The sequence below is a fragment of the Silurus aristotelis genome (genome assembly GCF_946808225.1).
Source record: "Silurus aristotelis genome assembly, chromosome: 10".
Lineage (NCBI taxonomy): Eukaryota > Metazoa > Chordata > Actinopteri > Siluriformes > Siluridae > Silurus > Silurus aristotelis.
This window is the reverse complement of record NC_139583.1, coordinates 3,763,308-3,770,876: the sequence shown is the minus strand read 5'-3', so window position 1 is coordinate 3,770,876 and position 7,569 is coordinate 3,763,308. Positions and strand designations below refer to the sequence as shown.

The 7,569-nt window shown below is 36.8% G+C and overlaps 1 pseudogene across 1 annotated transcript; it reads left to right on the top strand.

Annotated features, from left to right (window-relative positions):
* Window positions 1–773: 773 nt before the first annotated feature.
* Window positions 774–6,338, top strand: LOC310732670 (extracellular calcium-sensing receptor pseudogene; annotated as a pseudogene). Its single transcript has 3 exons — window positions 774–910; window positions 1,087–1,372; window positions 5,517–6,338. The product of its transcript is annotated as an extracellular calcium-sensing receptor pseudogene (transcript).
* Window positions 6,339–7,569: the final 1,231 nt, after the last annotated feature.

Sequence of the window (7,569 nt, the reverse complement as noted above, 5' to 3'; positions counted from 1 at the left end):
TGGTTCCGGTCTGCTGTGGTCAGTATCTCTCCAAGGAAGTGCTCCAATGAAGGAACAGTGGTGAACTGGTGACAGGGTCATGGGCGGCCAAGTCTACTGTAGCTCAAATTGTTGAAGATGCAAATGCTGTTAATGCTTGATGGGTCAGGATTGTTTCGGCAGCAAACAAGAGACCAACACAATATTAGGCAGGTGGTCATATTGCTATGACTGATCGGTGGGCATAAAGTGAATTTAGAAAGGAAATGTGACAGAGTCAAGAAAATAAAAAAAAGTGTGGAAAGTCAATATACGATTCTTTATAGAACATAAAGTAACTATACAGAATGTTCCAAAAACATTGTCCATTCTTCTTTCAGAGTGGTTCAGTGGTTGTAGTGAAAAATCACATATTTATATACACCAATCAGCCAAACAATGGAAACCTGTAAGGGTATAGATGCCACGTGTCCTATAAAAGTGACTTCACAGTCCCAATTTTCTGAAGAGTCACTGTATTGATTATCCATATTGTTCGATCATCATTACTGAATATATTATTTGATTAACTGTGATGTAACCACTTCAATCATACTAAGAATCATGTGTTGAGATACATTATATGATCACATGATTGCATATTGCACCCAGAAGGATAACGCAAACCCTATATAACTTGCTCTTCATTTGTAACAGGGAAAATAGGCTAGTGCCTCACAACCTCTGTGATGTTTCTCTATGCGATATTGTTCCTTAGTGTCTTCAAAGTAAATGGAGAAAAGGCCAATTGTCAAATGATTGGGAATCCAGAGTACCCTCAGCTCTCCAAGGATGGTGATGTCATCATTGGAGGAGCTTTTTCAATTCACAGCAAAATTTCATTGCAGACACTCTCATTTACTGAGAAGCCACAACGTCTAGTCTGCACAAGGTTTGTTTCTTTTTAAGCTTTGTAACTGTATTGTAGTCTATAGATACCATTTTGCATTTTAGGAATTATGTACTGTGTATATAAAGCTTAACCAAATAAACTTAATCATAAAAAAAATGTAAACAATATAACACTTTGCAATATTGACAAGATGTTGTTTATCTGTATTTGTTTAGTCTGAATTTCAGAGAATTCCGGTTTGTTCAGACTATGATCTTTGCTATTGATGAAATAAACAATAGTAGCCTGCTCCCTAATATTTCTATTGGATATAAGATATTTGATAGCTGTGGCTCAACGTTAGCCTCAATGAGATCAACTATGGGTTTAATAAATGGGCAGGAGCATACAGCTCAAGAAACCTGCTCTGGGCAGTCAGCAGTGCAGGCCATCATTGGAGAATCAGAGTCTTCCTCAACTATAGTGATGTCAAGAGTAACAGGGCCATTTAAGATTCCAGTGGTAAAATGTTTGGACATAAAACAGTTTTAGTTCATTTATTTACATGTCTAATTAATAATACTGTCTTGATTTATTTTTTATGTGATGTATTTGTCTGCTTTAAACAGATCAGTCATTTTGCTACCTGTGCTTGCCTGAGCAACAGAAAAGAATATCCTTCTTTCTTCAGAACAATTCCTAGTGACTACTACCAGAGCAGAGCTCTGGCTCAACTAGTGAAGTATTTTGGATGGACCTGGGTAGGAGCAGTGAGAAGTGACAATGACTATGGCAACAATGGCATGGCCACATTTGTGGAGGCAGCTAAAAAAGAAGGAGTATGCATTGAGTATAATGAAGCCATTCTAAGGACAAATTTAAAGGAGAGCATTGTTAAAGTTGTAGAAATAATTAAAAAGGGCACATCTAAAGTGTTAGTAGCATTTTTGGCTCAAAATGAAATGGATGTTTTGTTAGAGGAGGCCTTTGTGCAAAATGTGACAGGGCTTCAATGGGTAGGCAGTGAGTCCTGGATCACTGCCAGATACTTAGCAACTGAAAGGACAGCAATAGTAATCAGTAGTGCATTGGGATTTACCATTAATAAATCTAAAATTCCAGGTCTAAAGAACTTCCTTGTGAAGGTCCACCCATCCCAGATTCCCTCAAATTCCCTGTTGATAGAATTCTGGGAAAGTACATTTGGGTGTCAATTTTCACCAACAGCAGAGAATGTGAAACTTTGCACTGGTTTTGAAGACCTAAAAGTTATAAATAATACATTCACTGATGTTTCAGAGCTAAGGATTTCCAACAATGTGTATAAGGCAGTTTATGCAATAGCTCATGCCCTACATAACACATTGGCTTGCAATGCTAATGGTTCCTTTGATGATCGAAACTGCACTAAAAAGAACATGTTTCAACCGGGTCAGGTAAAAAAAATATATATATAAATAAGAAAAAAAAAACAGTTCAAAGAAAAAAATATATACTGAGAGGATTGCTATATCAAATATAAATGCATGTAATAAAAGCACATCATTTCTCCCTGCAGGTATTACAGTCCTTACAGAGTGTGAACTTTACAATGCCATCTGGTGAACGTGTGTATTTTAATGCTAATGGAGACCCTACTGCGAAATATGAGCTGGTGAACTGGCAGAAAAATTCAGCTGGAGACATAAACTTTGTTTCAGTGGGTTACTATGATGCCTCTCTTCCAACTGACAAGCAGTTTGTCATGAATCCAGTTAATATAGTTTGGGCTGGAAATAGTAATATGGTAGGTATGATGTACAGATGAAGAAACCTGCTGTGAGGTTATAGTAAATTTATCAGAAGTACTGTATAACTGAATCAGAATGTGTGTCAGAGGCCGAGATCTGTGTGCAGTGAGAGCTGTCAGCCAGGATTCAGACAGGCACAAATCAAAGGAAGACCACCATGCTGCTTTGCCTGTATACAATGCCCCGTTGGTGAAATCAGCAATGAGACTGGTATGTGTCAATGGGCTACCTCATGGCTAAAATATAAAAGAACCAGATACAAATAAACAACAAAACAAAAATGAGTTTCTCATAGATGATTGTAACCATTTTTTTTTTATTTTAGATTCCGTTGAATGTATCAGATGCCCCCTGGAGTACTGGTCAAATGAAAATCATAGCCTGTGTGTTCCAAAGAAAGTGGAATTCCTTTCATTCGATGAAAACATGGGGATGCTCCTGACAGCTGTTTCGTTAACAGGAGTTACTATTACTATAGCTGTAGGATTGGTAATTTACTATTTTAGAGATACACCACTTGTAAAGGCAAGCAACATTGAGCTGAGTCTCTTGCTGCTTTTCTCTCTGACTCTCTGTTTTCTGTGTTCACTTACTTTCATTGGAGAGCCTTCTGAGTGGTCCTGTATGCTACGCCACACAGCATTCGGCATTACTTTCGCACTTTGTATGTCCTGTGTTTTAGCAAGAACAATAGCAGTAGTAATGGCATTTAAAGCCACAGTGCCCGGAAGCAGTTTTCCTAAGTGTTCAGTACCTGTGCAAAGAATGAGTGTTTTCTGCTGCACCCTTTTTCAAATTATTATATGCATTCTGTGGTTAACACTAGCACCCCCAGTGCCTCAAAAAAACATGGCTCATTCCACAGACAAAATAATACTAGAATGTGATTTGGGCTCAGCTATAGGTTTCTGGGCCGTGCTAGTATATATAGGACTTTTGGCTGTTTTATGTTTTGTTTTAGCTTTTCTAGCTAGAAAGCTGCCTGATAATTTTAATGAAGCTAAATTCATCACATTCAGCATGCTTATTTTCTGTGCAGTTTGGATCACTTTTATTCCAGCTTATGTCAGCTCTCCTGGAAAATTCACTGTAGCTGTGGAGATCTTTGCCATTTTAGCATCAAGCTTTGGTTTACTATTCTGTATATTTACTCCAAAATGTTACATTATTATATTTAAGCCTGAAAAGAATACACGAAAACATCTTATGGGCAGAGTAAATACAAAATTACATAGCAATTAATTATTTTGTATCGAATTAAGTTTGTTAATGAGTTTAAAATAAATGAGATAAAGGAAAAACGTTCAATCATAGAAATATTTTGATGCATGTGTTATTGTCTGAATGTATTATTAAAATTTTATTTTAACGTTCACTTTGAAATCATGATTGATTTTTAGTAAATGTGTCTGGATTGACTGCTGATATATATCTAAGAGGTGCATTAAAAAATATATATATATGATGATGATGATAATTAATACTACTACTACTACTACTACTACTACTACTACTACTACTACTAATAATAATAATAATAATAATAATAATAATAATAACATGTGTTACACTTATTCATATTAACATAAAGCATTAAAAAACAACAACATTGTAATACAGTCTGATTGGGTGTAAAATCCACACAACACTGCATGTTTTTTTTTTTTTTTTTGTATGAATTGCTGCAGTTGTTTCGTCATTGGAGAACATGCAAATTAGGTCCCATGTTCCACAGTTATTAGTAGTACATAAGGACATTGTGGGATAGGTATAGTCCAAGTATCAGAGACATATACTTCCTATAGAGTCATGCTTTCACTAGCAGATATACTAATGATTATATTTTTTACTGCTAATGCTGAAGATCAGCAATGCAAGGCATATGGAACAGATGAACTCCTTCATTTTTTTAAAGAGGGGGACGTATCTATAGGAGGCATTTTTTCATTTCATCAATATCCTGTCGGTATAAATCCAACACTGCTGGCGAACCCTGGAAATATGAGATGTTATGGGTAAGTGGGTAGGTAAATAATTGTATAATACAAACCTAAAATAAAATGTTTTAGAACACCAAAACGGTAGGTGGAGACTAAAAGTAAAAAAATATATTATAGAAGTATTCTATCTATCTATCTATCTATCTATCTATCTATCTATCTATCTATCTATCTATCTATCTATCTATCTATCTATCTATCTATCTATCTATCTATCTATCTATCTATCTATCTATCTATCATGTTTTAGGATTGATCCTGGGGAATTGCAATATGCCATGACAATGATATTTGCTATTGAGGAGATTAACAATAGCACAGATCTTCTTCGTGATCTTACACTGGGCTACAGAATATATGGTTCCTGTCCAAGCATTCCTCTCTCAGTAAAGGCATCTCTGCTTCTCATGAACAGGCCAGGAGTGGAAGAAGGTAACTGCACAAAATCTTCCATGGTGCATGCTGTCATTGGGGAAACCACTTCGACAGCAACTATAGGCATTGCAAAGACTATGGGCCCATTTTATATACCAGTGGTGAGTAAATGTGTATTCTGGAATCACTGTTGTACTGTTTAGACGGAAAACAATGCAAATCAATCGACATGTGAAATATTTGTGTGTACATGTAATATATACCTAGCATTATAAATACATTTTAATTACATATTTATATGCTGTTTTTAGGTTTTATATTCTATAGATTTGTTTGTATTCTATACATTATATTTTATAATTTTTGAAATAGAAACATTAAACTTTAATTCTCCATGTTCAGTAATCAACAAGTACAATATTTTTAACAGTATATTAGTAAATCATATATTATACCATACTGTATCTAATACTACTCATATCATGTACTAATCTTTTCCAGATTAGCCACTCAGCTACCTGCGCATGTCTGAGCAATAGAAAAGAGTATCCCTCTTTCTTCAGGACAATTGCCAATGATTATTATCAGAGCAGAGCACTGGCAAAGCTGGTCAGGTATTTTGGTTGGACTTGGGTAGGAGCTCTAAGAAGTAGAAGTGACTATGGAAATAACGGAATGGCCAGTTTTCTAGAAGCTGCTGAAAATGAGGGCATATGTATTGAGTACTCTGTGGCTATATACAGGACTGATTCCAGACAAAAGTTTCTAAATGTTGTGGATATCATCAAGGCATCTACATCCAAGGTCATTGTAGCTTTTGCAGATGGGAATGACCTGGACATCCTCATAACAGAGCTTTACTATCAAAATGTGACTGGCTTTCAGTGGGTTGGAAGTGAAGGATGGATCACCTACAGCTACCTATCAAATGACATCAATTATGCTGTGGTTGGTGGTGCAGTAGGCCTTGCTGTGCCAAATGCTAAAATTCCTGGCTTGAAAGAGTTTATTGCAAGCAGGCGACCCTCTTTACAACCTGGTAATTCAGGTCTGGTTGAACTGTGGGAAAGTGTGTTTGACTGTACTTTAAGCTCACAGTCACAGAAGGCTGAAAAATCCTGCACTGGAGATGAGTCCCTTGAGAAAGCACACACAAGCTTCACAGATGTGTCAGACGCTAGCTTATTGAACAACATTTATAAAGCTGTTTATGCTGTGGCTCATGCTATGGATAGGCTTTTAAGCTGCCATGATGGGAAAGGGCCATTTACCAATGGTACATGTGCAGATAAAAGAAGCATAGAGCCATGGCAGGTAATGTAAACACTGCAATTTCATTGCACACATTTGTCTATTTTTGCAATTTTTTGGTCAATACAAAGTAAAATAAATGAACAAACAAGCAAATAAGTCAATGTCCTATTTTTCAGGTGCTTCATTACCTGGCTCAAGTAAACTTTACTACTAAGAATGGAGATACAGTACATTTTGATAAGTTGGGTGACCCAGTTGCACGCTATACCATTGTCAATTGGCAAAAAAAGGGTGAAGGAGGGGTAACATTTGAGTCCATTGGCATGTATGATGCATCTCGGCAAGATGGGCAGGAGCTTGTAATTAATACAGACAGTGCAGTCTGGGCAAAAGATCAGCATACAGTAAGCAAAGCTTGAAAAATCCTGATTTATCACTCCTCTCAATATGTTTCTTCTTTTTCTTCTACTTCCACTTCTTTTTCTTCTTCTTCTTCTTCTTCTTCTTCTTATTATTACTGTATGGCTATTGCTAAAAGGCTCTAAAATGTTTTACCCATATACTCCAGGTTCCGCTGTCTGTATGTAGTGAAAACTGTCCACCAGGCACCAGTAGGGCTTTCATTAAAGGAAAGCCAATTTGCTGCTTTGACTGCATACCTTGTGCAGATGGAGAGTTCAGCAACACCACAAGTGAGAAGACCAGTCTCCTTTCATTTACATTACTTCTTTTGGTGCTTTTAAGACTTCCGCTAAAAGCTCAAATGACTTCATACAATTCTGAATTGTCTACATTTTGCATTTTTAATATATCTGTGGTTTCAGATGCAGTGACATGTCTCCCATGCCCTCTCGAATACAAGTCAAATAAGAACAAGACTCAGTGCGATCTGAAAAATATTGAATTCCTGAACTTTAATGAACTTATGGGTATTCTGCTGATGGCATTCTCTTTGTTCGGTGGATGTCTCACAATTACAGTTGGGTTCATTTTCTTTTACTACAGACAAACTCCAATTGTCAGGGCCAACAACTCTGAACTGAGCTTCCTGCTGCTCTTCTCTCTAAGTCTGTGTTTCCTTTGCTCAATTACCTTCATTGGTCGTCCCTCTGAATGGTCCTGTATGTTGCGCCACACAGCATTTGGGATCACCTTTGTTCTTTGCATCTCCTGTGTTCTGGGAAAAACAGTAGTTGTGTTAATGGCATTTAGAGCTACACTTCCAGGTAGTAATGTCATGAAGTGGTTTGGACCTGCACAGCAGAGACTCAGTGTAATTTCATTTACTTTCATTCAAGTG